This window comes from Alexandromys fortis, unplaced genomic scaffold (assembly GCF_014885135.2).
Source record: "Alexandromys fortis isolate MF-2015 unplaced genomic scaffold, M_Fortis_MF-2015_v1.1 scaffold_112, whole genome shotgun sequence".
Classification (NCBI taxonomy): Eukaryota; Metazoa; Chordata; class Mammalia; order Rodentia; family Cricetidae; genus Alexandromys; species Alexandromys fortis.
This window is the reverse complement of record NW_026068013.1, coordinates 251,359-268,150: the sequence shown is the minus strand read 5'-3', so window position 1 is coordinate 268,150 and position 16,792 is coordinate 251,359. Positions and strand designations below refer to the sequence as shown.

At 45.0% G+C, this 16,792-nt stretch overlaps 1 protein-coding gene across 1 annotated transcript in view; it reads right to left on the bottom strand.

Annotated features, from left to right (window-relative positions):
- Positions 1 to 16,792, bottom strand: part of Tmem123 (transmembrane protein 123) — a 47,405-nt gene that overhangs the window by 17,519 nt on the left and 13,094 nt on the right. The window lies entirely within an intron of this gene.

The window sequence follows — 16,792 nt, the reverse complement described above, 5'->3', positions numbered from 1 at the left end:
TGTGTAAATGTACCACATTTTCCTTATCCATTCTTCGGTGGAGGGGCATTTAGGTTGTTTCCAGGTTCTGGCTATGACAAACAAAGCTGCTATTGAACATAGTTGAGCACATGTTCTTGTGGTATGATTGAGCATCCTTTGGATATATACCCCAAAGTGGTATTACTGGGTCTTGTGGACAGTTGTTTCCTAATTTACTGAGAAATAGCCACACTGACATCCAAAAGGGCTGCACCAGTTTGCACTCCCACCAGCAGTGCAGGAGTGTTTGTTCCCTTTCCCCCACAACCTCTCAAGCATAAGTTGTCATCAGTGTTTTTGATCTTGGCCATTCTTACAGGTCTAAGATGAAATCTCAGAGTTGTTTTGATTTGTATTTCTCTGATGACTAAGGATGTGTCTCTCAGCCATTTTAGATTCCTCTGTTGAGAGTTCTCTGTTTAGGTCTGTACTCCATTTTTTAAATTGGATTATGGTGACCAATTTCTTGAGGTTTTTGTATATTTTGGAGATCAGACCTCTGTCTGATGTGGGGTTAGTGAAGATCTTTTCCCATTCTGTAGGCTGTCTTTTTGTCTTATTGACCTTGTCCTTTGCTTTACAGAACTTTTCAGTTTCAGGAAGTCCCATTTATTAATTGTTTTTCTCAGTGTCTGTGCTACTCGGGTTATATTTAGGAAGTGGTCTCCAGTGCCAATGCGTTCAAGTGTACTTCCACTTTCTCTTCTATGAGGTTCAGTGTGGCTGGCTTTATGTTGAGGTCTTTGATCCATTTGGAGTTGAGTTTTGTGCATGGTGAAAGATATGGGTCTATTTTCATTCTTCTACATGTTTGGTATCCAGTTATGCCAGCACCATTTGTTAAATATGCTTTCTTTTTCTATTTGATATTTTTTGCTTCTTTGTAAAAAATCAGGTGTTCAAAGATGTGGATTGTATCCAGGTCTTCTATGCGGTTCCATTGGTCCTCCTATCTATTCCTATGCCAGTACCAGGCTGTTTTCAGTACTGTAGCTCTATAGTAGTGTTTGAAGTCAGGGATTGTAATGCCTCCAGAAGTTCTTTTATTGTACGGGATTGTTTTGGCTATCCTGGGTTTTTTGCTTTTCCACATGAAGTTGAGTACTGTTCTTTTGAGGTCTTTGAAGAATTTTGCTGGGATTTTGATGGGCATTGCGTTGAATCTGTAGATTGCTTTTGGTAAGATTGCCATTTTTTACTATGTTAATTCTGCCTACCCCTAACTCAATTATTTTAATGTGTAGTGGTTTTCCATCTATCACACTAGCTAAAAACATGGCGCTGTTCCCAGTACAACCAGAACGTCCGGTGCCCAAGTGTTATTTTGAGGAGCTGATTATAAGCATTGTTTGTAGTTTGAAAACTTGAATAAAATTAAAATGTTGAGTTCCTAGAATTAAAAAGAAAAAAGAACCAATCTTCAGCATGCTCTTACCCTGCCAAGAAGTTGCAGGCAAGCCCAGACACATTGCTTAAAAGCCAAAGGTTTTTTTTTCCTTACTGCGAGTCTACAGGCTCATTCTAGAAATCCTTCTAAATTCAAATTACTTGCAGTGAGAACACAAAACTGAAAATCTGACTAAAAAAACAACAAACAAAAAACAACTTTGAAAAAAAAAAAAAAAAAACTCTAGACAAATATGTGCCAAAAATGGGTGTAGGTGAAGACTGGGCCTTTTAAGAGGCCCACCATCACAAGGATGTCAAATGTCTTATGGATCCAACTAGGATGAACAGGGTGTTTGTTTCATCTAAAGCCCCAGAACAAACCTTTCTAGTCTGCTGAGGAATTCCGTCTGCAGGAGAGCCACTCATTCCCACACGGCTGGATGGGAAATTCAGTGGTCTGGCTGCCCTGCCCAGAAGACTCATTCAGCCAGGTCCCTTTGTCAACACTGCCCATTCCATTGCACAACCACACCACAGCCACAGTTAGAGTCTAGGTAGTTACAGAAGGTGCAGTCAGTGAGAAGAAGGGTGTGAGACTGGCATTACTGTCCTCCAGGCCTCTCTGTGTAGCCCTGGCTGTGCCTCCTAAGAGCTGGGATTAAAGGTGTGCCACCGCCACACCTGGCCCATTCTGATCTCTTACACCACCTGACACAGCGGATCAGGCCTCAGCCGCTGCTCTCTGAGAGTGTAATTGTCACCTCACACTATACACATGATGCTTAGAGGCCCCGCTCTGGACTCGACAGACAAGAAACAAGTCAGCTAGGGCAGGCTAGCCTTTCGCTCCTTCCTGGGCACTTCTATCTCCTTTCTTTTTTAAAAAAAAAAAAAAAAAATCAAATGTCTGATTTAATCTTTATAGTTCTTAATTACATTCTATTATTATTACTTTAGAAATTAATGTTTCTTGGCATCAGCATGAGGATGCATGTACCCAACACATACGCATGCACGCACGCGTGCGCGCACACACACACACACACACACACACACAAATATAACTAGATAATGTTTTTCTACCATGCTGGCAATGGCTTTTCTAGATCAGCTAGGCAGGATATGGTGTCTCCCTTTTTTTAAGGCATTTCATTCTAATGCTGGGAGTATGTTTTTAGGAGTTTTTACTTTTTATTTTACAAGCTGAATCCAAGTTTCTTTCTGTACAAAATTAAAAAACATACTCTAAGGCAATGGGAAAGAGTCTTCCATAGAAACTGGCATAAATATGCACATTGTATATAAATGTGACTCAAGACCCACCCTGTTCCCATTGCTCTGGCCCTGAGAAGTGCTACTGGGACTGCTGTGTGCTCTCGGGGAACCTGTGTTTGACCACAGAGAGCGTCTCGCTGCTGGTGCAGTCGAGCCCTCCTTCCTGAAAGGCCAGTATCTCTCATTGAGCTGGCAAAGCTCTGGCCCAGTGTTCCCTGGTGAAGACCTAGCTCACATTCTATGCCAAAGACTGTCCCACATTTATAACCTGTAATTCCCCTAAGTTTCTGAGGCAGATGTTAGCCCCATTAACAGATTAAACAAAGGCACACAGAGGTCACAAGTATGGAAGCCATGACATGAAGTTAGTCACAGCAATGCCACACAGTCACAAAGCCTTGGCCGGAATGGGCGAGGATGTATCCGTTACCCATGGTAACTTTTAACATGCTACTGGCTGGAATGATAAAATTTAGGTTGAGGGGGCTGTAGAGATGGCTGTAGAGTGGCTAAGAGCACTGACTGTTCTTTCAGAGGACCTGGGTTTAATTCCCAGCACCCACATGGTAGCTCAAAACTGTAACTCCAGTTTCAGGGGTTCCAACACCCTCATACAGAAATACATGCAGGCAAAAAACCAGTTCACATAAAAAGAAAAAGAAAAAGGAAAAAGGTTGAAAAAAATTACAACACAAACATGTTCAGAATTACTTCAAGTATCAATTTCAGCTAGGTAGGCACCAAACACTTAAGAAACACTTGTCTCCATCAGGGAGCCCACACAGGGCACTGACAGTGACCTCTCTCATACCCGTGTGTCTGCACTATCTCTGCAGGGCTAAGAGAAGGAAGTTATGCCTAGGACAACAGTATTCAGGCTGCACTGGCAATTTCCTAGGGCAGATGGTGCTGCCACTCGGTTACCGCAGATTTACTGCCTAAACACAGAACAGGCGTGCACAATACGCAGCTGCCACGAAAGAATGTGGCTATCAACAAGCTCAGAGCACCACAAAAGAGAGAGCGGCAGTCAGCAAAACAGCGTCTGTTCAAATGCCAGCAAAGCCCCTGGGGGCAACAACTGCACACTGGAGCATCCTGGCAAATGATTTCAGTTCACTGTGGAAAGGTACCAAGTTTTTTTTTTTTTTGTTTGTTTGTTTTGTTTTGTTTTTGAGACAGGTCTTGCTATGTAGTTAAGGTTGGCCCAGAACTTGCTGTGTAGCCCAGACTGAGTTGTGGTTCCCATGCCCAATACTGATGTTAATAGTTGCTGTTTTAAAGACAGGAACCTCACTCTGTAGTCAAGACTGAACTGAAACACTATGTCCAGGGTAGCCTTGGACTCTTGGCAATCCTCTTGCCTCAGCCTTGTGAAGTATGGGTTATAAGCCACCCAGGCTGATGCCGGTATTAGAAAGTTTAATACTTAATGCCCAATATTTTCCCTGAAAGTCAAAGGAAAAATGAAACCTTGAGGCACTAAAATTCACACATGCTTAATGTTTTCTAGAAATACTGGATTTCAGACAGCAGCAGCCTGTGTGAGCCAGACGCCATGCCAGGTGGTCCTCAGGCTTTTGGGTGTGGTCTCTGTCAGGGACTCGGAGCAGGGCAAACAACAGGTCCCATACTGCAGCGCTGCCATCTCAACGCCTAGTTCGGCAGCTAGAGCCACCTGATTCCACTCTGCCATGCCGAGTGCTCGCTCAGACATCGCTTTCCCTGGACAGTTACAGGAGGGGGCCCTTTGTTTGTCCCTGCTAGCTTACACCTGGAGTAACTACACAGAAATTAAAACACTGCTTGGCCCATTATCTCTAGCCTCTTATTGGCTAATTCTCACATCTTGACTTAACCCATTTCTATTAATCTGTATATCACCACAAGTTCGTGGCCTACCAGGAAAGATTCGGCATGTCTGTCCATGGCGTCTCCATGGTTTCTCTTTCACTCTGCCCTTCTTCCCAGCAATCAGTCCTGTCCTCTCCGCCTGCCTAAGTTCTGTCCTATCAGGCCCAAAGCAGTTTCTTTATTCATTAGCCAATGAAAGCAACACATGAACAGAAGAGCCTCCTACACCACTTGACAGTCCCCAAAGCGCTACAGGCAGGCAGTATTGGCAGACACACATGGACACTTATCTCCCTCCCCACTTACCAGTACTGAAACATACAAAACGGTGCCAACAACAGAAACACAGAAACACGTGTTCTCATAAGTCTATGTAGTAGATAGTTTTATGTCAATGACACAAGCTAGAGTCATCTGAGAGGAGGGAACCTCAATTATGCTTTCAAAAGATGGGCTGTAGGCAAGCCTGTAGGGCATTTTCTTAACCAGTGATTGACGGGGGAGGGCCCAGCCCACTGTGGGTAGGGCCATTCCTGGGCTGGTTCTGATTCTAGTTTGTAAGAAAGCAGGCTGAGCGAGCCATGACGAGCAATCCAGTAACCAGCACCCCTCCATGGCATCAGCTACTGCCTCGGGTTTGAATTCCTGCCCTGTTTGAATTCCTGTCCAGACTTCCTTCAGTGACGGGCTGCAGTGTGCAAACCACATAAACCCTTTCCTCCCCAAGCTGCTTTCCTCATGGGGTTCATCATAGCAGATGCAACCCCAACTAAGAAGGTCTATCAGTAAAGGAGCCCAAAAGGCGCAAGTGCCCCTTACCTGCTTCTGCTCTAAACTGAGTGCTTCTTTACACTATTTCACTTGGTAGGGTTTCTACACCATATAACGCTGCTCTCAGTGCTTTCAATTTTACGTAACTGCATTTCTGACATCTGCTCTTTGCGTTCAGTGTAACCAGTTTCTTAAAATATTCAAACCCTTTTCCTAAGAGCTGTACTGTCACACAGAGGTCTGGACATATTCAGTTTTTTTTTTTTTTGTTATTCCTTAAGGTCCTTAGAATCTAACAACACTACGGACCCCTCAAATCCTACATCTAGAAATCTAGATCCCAGCTCAAGCTGCTAATGATGTATATGTAAGATCACTGCAAAACTACTTAGGAGAATAAAATATACACTAATGGGGTGTGGCTAAGGAAACTACCCAAACCTCTACCATGGTACACAATGAAATAGTACAAAATAAGGAGCATTTAAAATTGTGTTTACAGAACCAGAATACAGTTCAGTGGGTACAGGTGCTTGCTGTCAAGTCTGATGACCTGGGCTTCATCCCTGAAACTCATAGGTTACTAAGGGAGCAGTGAGTCCTGCACCTTGTTCTCTGGCATCCGCACATATGCTGTGTGTGCTATGCCCTTACCCCAAAGTCTGTCTACAAATACTTTGCTGTGCTCCCTTCCAAAAGCTGAGGTCTGATTTTACATCCCTTGTCTTGTGATTTTCTTCTGAGAAAGAGAATCAGCATCCATAGCTCTCTTCAGGAAGAGGCTGTCAGGAAGCTAACCACCTTGTGGGGAAGAACGGAGCCCTCTTGTCCATAAGCTGGCCATGCCAGCCACCCGAGAGCTGCATTCTACTCATTTACACAGGTAGTGACCGCAGCATGAGATCAGCCCTACTGAGTTATTACAGGTGTGGACTCCACATAACCCTGCTAAGCTCAGAGCTCTGACCCTGCAGCTGCCACAAGAGACAAAACCAACAACGTGGGCTTGTCTTTCTGTTACTCACAGTGAACAGTGACTGTGCAGAAGTTCCTGGAAGGAGGGTGTGGGCCAGGACACTTCCAAGCTTTGGCTTTAGATGCTAAAGCATCACCTCAAAAACTAAAGCATGCATGCTAATGACCGCAGCTGCCCAGAGGCCTGGGAAGATTTATAACCAGACACATCCAGCAGGGAGCAGAGGGCGCTCTGAGTGAGCTAAGTACTAAGTGAACGTGTGTGACCAAAGCTCACCATGTCAACGACCTCACAGCTCAGACTCTGAAGGATGGCAAGCTTTTCTTGGGACCAAGTGTTGACAATGTCTGCAAATGTCCACTCTAGCTTTCTCCCTCTCCCCATATTTATGGCCTGAAGATGCCTCCCCCAACCCTGGAGACTATTGCTACCCAGATTGGCTAAGCCCGCCTACTTGTCCAGTGGTAGGCAACTCTGCAATGAATGCCCCCGCTTCCAGGGCTGCACGCACTCCACTGGGAATCCAGACCACCAACCCCAGCTTTGGGTCCTCTGTCTCTTTCCTTTGCTCTATCCCAGACAGGTCTGTCCCTGGGGTCATGCATTCCTAAAACAACTTGTAAAAGGAAAGAACAAAGTTACTTTAATTTCAGACACACTGCGAACAGGGCCCTGGCTGAAGCTGACTGAGCAAACTGAGGGTGGAGGGCAATGAGAGGGACACGTGATGCTGGAACAAGACAGACAGATAGCAGTCTGTCAGAGAAAGAAGACAAAGCTACCCTAACCCAAGCTATCTGAAGCTTCTAGAATGTGGGGACAAAGTGCTCTGAGAATCTGGAAGCCTGGCTGTGCCTGTGAACAGCGAGGAGATAACTGCTTAGGAAGTAGCCCACACGTGACTCTGTCTATAGTAAACCTGGAGCAAGCTGTACTGAAGTGAACGTGGGAAGTGGGTGGCGTAGGACGCAAACTTGATTTATGGAGACATTACTAGTTCCCTGACTTTGTAAAGTTTGAAGAGGGTCCTCAAGATACCAGGGAGAGCGAGGTTTACCTGAACATCAACCTCACGCTCACCAGGCGTGAACCTCACATTCACCAGAAACAGTCTTTCAAGGAAAAGGTCATGTTTGTCATCAGTGTTGACAAATACCGAGAAGGAGAACGCCCATCTTTGTAAAACCGTCAAGAGGAAATGAAGAACGTTGCTAGTTTGCATCCGTTTTCTTACTCAAGAATGGCAGGATATAGAGTCTTTGTGTACCAGTCAGCCAAGTGAAAGTCTCCAAGGCCAGACACGTTGGAAACACACTGAGCCTCAAATGGATGAACTAGAAAAATCATCTAAGTGAGGTAACCCAGACCAGTAAAGACAAACATGGTATGTACTCACTCATAAGTGGATATTAGCTGTAAAATAAAAGATAACTATGTTACAATCCAGACCCAGAGAGAGTAGGTAACAAGGAGAGTTCATGGGGGACACCCAGATCTTCCTGGGCAGGGGAAATAGAAGAGATTTTGTGAGTAGACTGAGGATGGTGGGGATGGGCACAGGTTGGAGGGGTACAGAGGGGGAAGTGCAGAAGGGGCCTGCTGGTGGGAGATATTTCGGGATTGGGCAGAAGCATGGTTCAGGGGAAGCTCCCAGGAATCTATGGGGGGGCACCCCAGTTTAGACTCCTAGCAATAGTGGATAAGTAGCTTAAACTGGCCGTCTCCTGTGACCACACTGTCATTAGAGAGGTGACATCCAATAACTAATGGAGGCAGAGGCAGAGACCAGCAGAGTTTGGGAATCCTGTGGAGCAGGAGGATAAAGGAGTGTAGGAGCCAGAGGGGTGAAGGATACCACAGGAAGGCTCGCACAGTCAACTAACCTGGGCTCATAGGAGCTCACAGAGACTGACCCGACAACCAAGAAGCCTGCATGGGACTGACCTAGGCCCTCTGCATAGATGTTACAGTTGTGTAGCTTGGTCCTCTTGTGGGACTCCTAAGAGTGGGAAAAGGGCTGTCTCTGGATCTTTTACTGGCTTGTGGGGCCTGACTTCTCATACTGGGTCACTTCACCCAGCCATCTTACTGCAACTCAATATGCCGTGGTTTATTGATACTCATAAGAACTGCCCTTTCCTGAATCAAGATGGAAAAGGAGGAAATTGTAGGGTGAGGGGGGTGGGGGAGAGGAGGGTGGGTGAGGGGAGTGGGAGGGAGGGGGGTGCTGTGGCCAAGATGTAGAATAAATAGATGAACAGGAAGAAAGGAAGGAAGGAAGGAAGGAAGGAAGGAAGGAAGGAAGGAAGGAAGGAAGGAAGGAAGGAAGGAAGATACTGACTGAGCCTTAGTCCTGGCACATTTTCTGTGTACGTCTTCTTTGGATCTAAAGTCAGGCACATGATCCTTAATTAACTTTTGTGCTTTCTGTTGAATGAAAAAAGACTTGTGTCATGTCTGGCAGCCTGGTTTGCTGCATCCTCCCCCCCCCCCCACCTCTCTCACTGCAGAGGAAACACACAGGTAAGAACAGCTTGGACCCTGGAAGCACAGCCTGATTGGCTCTTATCCTCCAAAGACTGTGTTGCTTCCCTCCAGCCCTGTTCAAGGACGAGTTCCTCTAAGGTTTTCTTCTGTTTTTCTCTTTTAAAAAATGTAAAGATGTGTTTATTTTATAGGAATACGTTTTTTTGCTTGGACATATACAAGTGCACTGTGTGCATGCCTGGTGTACTCGGCGGCCAGAGAAGGTGTTGGACGAGTGGTTGGGAACCACCATGTAGGTGCTGGGAATTGAACCTGGGGCCTCAGCAAAAAAAAGGACTCTTTAACTGCTGAGCTATCTTTCTAGCTCCAAGATTTTCTTTCTTGAAAGTCACCTCTGCTTTTGGGCACTCATCTGCTTACCTGTATCTTTCTTACTACATTTATATTTGTTATGATGACTTCTTTTTCTTACAACCTTCCAACTCAGCTGAAACATCCTAGCAGGTGCTATGGAAGTCTGATTAAGTCTCCATACCTTCTGGTACCTGCCATATTGTCCTTTATCACTTGGGGCACACAAATGAACATCTGTCGAGAGCCTATGACAAAGGAATATCCAGTACAACAGCAGAATTGTTAGCACACATCAGGAAGGCAGCTGGAGTTTGACGATGGTATCCTAGCTAGAACCTTGGCTTCTTCACTCCTGAACACTGGCCTCAGTTCTCACAATGCTGGCACAGGCACAGAGTGCCAGCACATGCCAGCTGCTGCTCCAAGCATTCTGCCTATACTGACTCTAATCCCTGTAACCTCATGAAGCAGTACTAGAAGAAAACTGAGGCAGAGACCCTACAGTCATGCAATAACTTCCCTTCTAATAACACAAGTAAAAGTGCTACTCCATGGTGGAGGCCTTGTTTAGCAGAGTGAAGCCTGGCTTCCACCCTCTCCACGGGGGTGGGGGTGGAGGGTGGGAAAGCTTAGGAACTACAAGAACCAAAGGGAATTGATTAATGCTTCAAATGCTACCTGCAGCTTACAGCCATCCAGATGTTCTTCCTCTGTGAACTTGACAAAAGCCCTGAGGTCAGAATCTGCTCATGGTCTGCTCTCCACCTCACGCATGGATGCTCACTTCTTACGGTTCTGCCAGCTACAGCTGGGGTGACCTGAGTGAGAAATGTCCCCACAGGCTTTTGTACTTGAGGAGACGGAAGCAAGTCTGTCATTAGGTCAGGCTCTGAGGGTGTACGGCTGGTCCACTGTGTGCAGATAAAATGTGGCTGGTCTGTTTCCTGACTGCCAGGCTAGTTCCATGCCCCTGCAGTTTCCACCCCTCTGGAACTGTGGGCCAGAACAAGCCCTTTCTCCCTTTAGCTGCTTTTGCTGGGGCACTGCCTCACAGCAACGGAAAGGATCTAAAGACTCTATGAGCAACTTCAGTACCTGGACTGCCAAGTTTTAGTTATCTAACAAGATCAGCAAAAGCCTCTGGGTCCACTGTCTCACTGGCCAGGGCTCTTCAGCTAAGTACTGGGCTGCCAAAGCTAAGTAATAAGCTATTTTAAAAACAAATGTCTGGGCACAAAGCTCAGGGGCAGAGCACCTGGACTGGATACCTGACCCCTGTGGTAATTTGAATAAAAATGCCAATTAGGTCCATTAGGAGGCACCTGTGGCAGGTGTGGCCTTGGTGGAGGAAGTGTATCACTGGGGGTGGCCTTGAGGTTTTAGAGGCTCAGGTCAGGCCCAGTGGCTCCCTGTCTCTTCCTGCTGCCTGTTGATCCAGATGCAGAGCTCTCAGCTTCTCTCCAGCACCTTGTTTGCCTGTGTGCCACCACGCTCCCTGCCATGATAACAAACTAAACCTCTGAACTGTAGGCCAGCTCCAGTTAAATGTTTTCCTTTTAAAGAATTGTGTGGTCGTGGTGTCTCTTCAAGCAATAGAAATCCTAACGGAAACAGCGTTGGTACAGGAACTGGGGTATTGCTGGAAGAGGTCAGAGCATGTTCGTGTGGAATGTGGACTCTATGACTTAATTAGAAAAGCAGCTGAATCCTTTTAAGTGGGCCTTAACAGGCACTACTAGTAGGATCGTGGAGGACAGTGGTTGAGGCTGATCTGAACTGTGGGAGCCTGGCTCAAGAGATTTCAGAGAAGAAGAATGTTAGTATGTGGCCTAGAGACTGTTGTATATTTTGGGGAAGAACATGGCTGCTTTCTGCCCTGGCCAAAGAGTCTGCCTGCTAAAGTGAAGAGCTCTGAATTAGCAGCTGTAGTAGAGGTCATCTCACAACAGCCTGGTACCGACTGTGTGGCACGGTTGTCAGTGGCCAGTCTTATGCAGGTCTATAATGAAAAGGAGCAAGCTGAACAAGGGAATATACAAAATGCAGATAGAAAGTTTAAAGAAAAACCTGACGCTAAATGGAATAAAGGGAGTAGCAACCTCAGAACAAGACCCCACCCAGCTGAGCTTCCAATCTGTGAAAAGGAATGAAAGAAAAGTTTAGGACCTGAGGTGGTGGCACACACCTTTAACTCCAGCACTCCAGAGGCAAGGGCAGCAAGGTTTCAGAGTTTAAAGCCAGTCTGGTTACAGAGCAAGTTCCAGGACAGCCAAGTTTAGGCAGTGAATGTATAGGAGGCTGCTTATTCATCTCCCAGCCGCACAGACTCCCCCCAAAAAACACACAGAAACTGTATTATTTAAATCACTGCTTGGCCACTCACCTAAGAGTATTAAGCTAGCTCTTATATCTTTGGTTAACCCATTTCTATTATCTTGTATTTTACTATGAGGTGTGGCCTACCAGTAGGCATTCCCTCTGGCAGCTCCATGGTGGCTCCCTGACTCCGCCTACTCTATCTATCTATCTATCTATCTATCTATCTATCTATCTATCTATCTATCTATCTATCATCTATCTTCCAACCTGGCTATATTCTGTTAAGCCATTGGTGGAAAACAGCTTCTTTATTAACCAATAAAAGGAACACATATACAGAAGGATTTCCCACACTAAGTGAAGGAAACCATTGAAAAGAGGAAGATGTATTTGAACAAGGGAGTCATGATCCAGTTCCAGCAGAACTTGGCAGCTTTGGCCAAGTGGTTGTGAGTTTATAGTCAAGGATACAAGAAACAGGCTATGAAATCTCCCTCCATGACTAAGGAAAGTAGCTGAGGCCAGGCATGTGTCAGGGTGTCCATGAGTGGAGGCCCAGAGAGGCCATTGTGTGAAGCTGTGAAGGTGAAGCCTGGATTGCCTTGGAGACCCCAAGATATCAGAGATGCCAGAGTCACGGGATACCTGCAGAGGAAAGCTGCTAACTGGGAGTGGAACCACCTAAGAGAGAAGTTATAGTCAACAAAGCTGAAAAAAGTTGCCATCAGACAAGGAGATGCAGAGTTTGGAGTTTACCCAAGTGGTTTTAGTCTTGCTTTGGTTAGTATTTTCCTGTTTTTGAATGGTAATGCATATACTGTGACATTATATATTGGAAGTACACGATGTGCTTTTTGATTTTACAGGGGTTACAGTCAAGAGACTGCCATGAGTGTCCAAAGAGACTTTAGACTTTTAGACAGGGTTATTTAGTTTATGTTCTGTATTTACCCTTCACCTTGTTTCCATTAACAAGATCACAGCCCAGGAGATTAACTGCTTATGCTTTACAAAGAGATACAGAAAAAGAGAAAGAAATTTCTTCCAGCAGGCACCCCACTGGGGCTGGAAGCAAAGTCTCCAAAACATTTGTAGTGATATTTCATGTACTTTAAAATTATTAATCATGCTACAAAAATTCCTTTTAATACAACCAGCAAGAAGCCCAATACAAATCAAGCACTTTTGCCTTCCTCCCACTGCCTGCACTAGTTACTATGGTTACCAGAACGGTGTTCCCAGCCTCCAAGAAAGAAGTGGTGCTCAAAAGGTACAACAGCACTGCTGCACTTCTTTACAATGATTAACCACAAACCTCTAGCTTAATAGGTCACACTTAAGAAACGTAGTTAGTGCATGAAAACCTGTATGTAGGATTCCTCTCTGTATGCCATGAGTATGTTTTATTACCATTGGTTAATAAAGAAGCTACTCTGGATGTAGTTGGCGCACATTGGTGCACCACTTTGTAATTGGAGACTGCTAATTCGTTGCCCAGCCACCCAGATGTGAATAACAGCACAGAAACTGTATTACAACACAGCTTGACCAATAGCTTAGGCATATTTGTAGCTAACTCTTACATCTTAAATTAACCCATTTCTATGGTTACTGTGGCCTACCAGTAAGGTTTTGGCTGGTGGCTTTCTCCTTCTACAGCTACGTGGCGTCCTTCTGACTCCACCTACTCTATATATCTCTTCCAGTCTGGCTATATTCTTTATGAGAAGGAAAATTTATAAACACCATGTGCAAATGCTGGTGCTGTGCTTATTGTTGCTAAACAACACTGAGAGCCCCTCCCCCTTTTCAATAGAAAAGGAAGAATAAAGAAAGCTTGTTGCATAATGTTTAAAAAAAGTTCTTCCCAGGGAGACAGCAGCTGAGTGGGAGTCTGTCTCCACGTCTCTCACAGTGAACAGCTATCCCTGTGTCTTAGTGCTAAGGAAATCGGGGCATTAGTTTTGAAACAGCTAATTATAATCAAGGCTTATTTCTTTCAAGCTTTGTGGGGAAAAAAACCCAAAATCACAAATCAAGACTAGTACGTAAAACCCAAAAAGTAGTACACAAGGCACCAAAACATACTACCACAAAGACTGTAAGAGAAGCAGGAACACAACACTAGAAAACCAGTTGTAAAACCGCTAGACTCAGATCCTATGTAGCAATAGTAACCTTGCATGTAAATGCATTAAATCCTCTAATTAAAAGACAATGATTAAATCTGAGCAGAACCCCAAATCTCTATCATTTTTTTTAAACAAAAAACTAATTTCAACTGTTTGGGCACGTGTAAAACTGAAAATAAAAGAACAGTATACAGCATCCCATGAAAACGGCATCTAAAGCAGTGGGCAGCGTTGTGGGCAGAATATGCTACAACAAAAGCAGTACAAATAAATATGGCCACTATACAAGGATGGGAGATTTGGTCCAGCAAGAGGAATTAACAGACTGAATACACATGCACTCCACACTGGAGCTTCCCGACACCAAAGGGATATATCAGGAGGCCCTGTGGAGATAAAATTTCAACCTCAGTTGACAACTTTAGCACTCCACTGTCAGCGACAGACAGGACACTAGTGTCTGGGTCTCAACCCAGGGGAAGGAAAGCAAGATCATCAAAGAGGTAGCTGCATGCCCGTCTTTACTATAGCTATTCAGTAATGCGAACACTCAGCTGCACAGCTGCTGATGAAAATGTGCTGTGTACTCAAAACAAAAGGCCACTGATGATAAGACATCCTGACCATCCTGACACGGATGGACCGAGGAGCACGTTTCATGAAATAAATCAGAAACTGAGAGAGAAGCACCATTGAACACGTGCCTGCGCACGCACGCATGCAGGCAGGCAGGCAGGCACACAAGCACACGTGCGTGGACTCTAAAGTTTGGTCTTAAAGTTCAGGTGTGGTAATGAGCACTAGAAGTCCCAACCACTCTAGAGACTATGGTATGGTAGGCCACATGAGACCACAATCTGGAAAAACAGGCAGATTTCGGAACAAAAAGACAAAAAGCAAAAGAAAACAAAGGTTACTGCTCTTGAAAAGGACTGGATTTCATTTCAGAGCACCTACTGGGGTAGCGCACAACCACCAACTCCAGCTCAAGGGATCCAGCACTCCCTTCTGGGCTCCATGGGCACCTGCACTTGCAGTAAACACATAACTAAAAATAAAGTGACTTTTTCAAATGTTGATTCTGTGGTCCCTGACATGAGGACGGAAGGGTTCTTGGAAAGTGGCGGGCGCTAAGACACATGCGAGCAGCCAGAGTTGGCTGGTTTCACTGGAGCTTGCCCATGGAGAGAAAGGAAAGGAGAACTGGTCAGCAGGGAGACTCAGTGGGTAAAGAAAGGACTTGTCTAGTTTTTCTTTCTTTTTTTGCAGAGTATGTTTATGATAATCTTTTTCAAAGAGCAGCTGTAGTGGCATTTAAATTATATTTTAATAAATAAAGACTTCCTAAAGATCTGAGAGTAAAAGAGCCTCTCTAGTTGCCTTACAGACCAGATTATGGTAACATATACCTTAACCCCAGTAGCCACACTAGTTGCCATAGAAATTGAGTGGTGTGTGCCTTTGATCCCAGTGATGCACAGCTTTAATCCCAGCCCTAGAAAGGAAGATAAGACTAGGGGGTGGGGGTAGGGGACACAGCTCTCAGACACAGTCTCCTTCTGAGATTCCAGGACACAAGATCACCATTTCAAATTGAGGTGGAGGTAAGAGCCAGTGGCTGGCTGTTTTGCTTTTTGGATCTTCAGGTTAAACCCCAATTTCTGACCATGAGTTTTTATTAATTGTGCTTTAAGCAATCATTGACCAGTCATCTAAAATTACTTTTTTTCCCCCTAAAGTATGATAATGGCATTAGTGTTACAGTTTTGAAAGTCTTCATGAGCCTTCTTTCCAGCCCCTATCATGTTACCAGCTTCAGGGCAGGGGCTCTTAAGCTTGGCCGGAAGTTATTAGAATTACTGATCCTGGTGCTAATTATGTTTACCCTAGAACAAGTTCCAAATAATTCAAAGTTGTATTTGTTTTCTCCCTCTCTCTCTCTCCTTATTCTGTCACAAAAGGACTAATGGGGATGAGCTAGCTTTGCAAAGGTTAGACTTGACATTTCACGACATTTCATGACTCGCCCTGAACAGGAGCCAACCTCTTTGAATTCTCTCTAACTTCCCAGTTTCAGTTCTGAAACTCTAGGGACACCTTACCTTCCTATGAACTTTCCCCGTATTCTCTTGACATCAGACCAAACAAGTTAGCCAGTAATGTAAAATACTGGTGCAGCTGCTCTTACTGCTCTCCTGCCTCTTGGGTGGGGTGTCAGGTCTGTTTCAGAGGCTTCAATGCAGTGGCCATCACCAGGCAACATGCTCTAAAACCCAGCAAGGAAACAAATCCTTGCTTACCAAACACTGTCAGCTGTACTTCCTTCACCCTCCAGTTACGATGGCCACACTGAGCATATACTTATGCAGAGACCACTGAGGAGGAGATGGCCCCTCAGTCACTGCTGGGGGCAGTGCTTCTCCACTTCAGCTCCACAGTGGAGTGTTTCAGTGCTATGCTCTCTCCCGCTCAGATTTCATGGGCCTCAACTGGCACCAGGATCAGTCTTTCTAACAACTTTCAGCGAGATTGAGAGCCTCTACTCTGAAGCTGGTAACACGATATGGGCTGGAGAGAAGGCTCAAGAGTCAAGACTGCTATGGTACTTCAATAGAATGACCCTCAAGAATCTAAAATGGTTGAAATACACTTAAGGAAATGCTCAACATCCTTAGTCATCAGAGAAATGCAAATCAAATGTAAGATTCCATCTTACACCTGTAAGAATGACCTGGATCAAAAACACTGATAACATCTTATGCTGCAGAGGTTGTGGGGTAAAGGGAACACTCCTGCATTGTTGGTGGGAGTGCAAATTGGTACAGTCCTCTTGGATATCAGTATGGCAATTTCTCAAAAAATTAGGAAACAACTTTCCTTAAGACCCAGCAATATCACTTTTGGGTATATACCCAAAGTGTAACATGGAGGGGGGCCTGCTTGTTGTTGGGGTTTTTGTCCCGCCCGGTATCCCACAACTGTTTAGCCCCAAAGAAATCCATAAATTATAAGCTGATTGGCCCATTAGCTCTAACCTCTCACTGGCTAACTCTCACATCTTGATTAACCCATTTTCCTGATCTATGTTAGCCATGTGGCTCAGTACCGTTTTTCAGTGGGGCAGATCACATCCTGCTGCTTCGGTGGTCTGGGTAGGAGTGGGAGGAATCAACTTCCTCCTTCTCAGAATTCTCCTGTTCTCATTGCATCATTT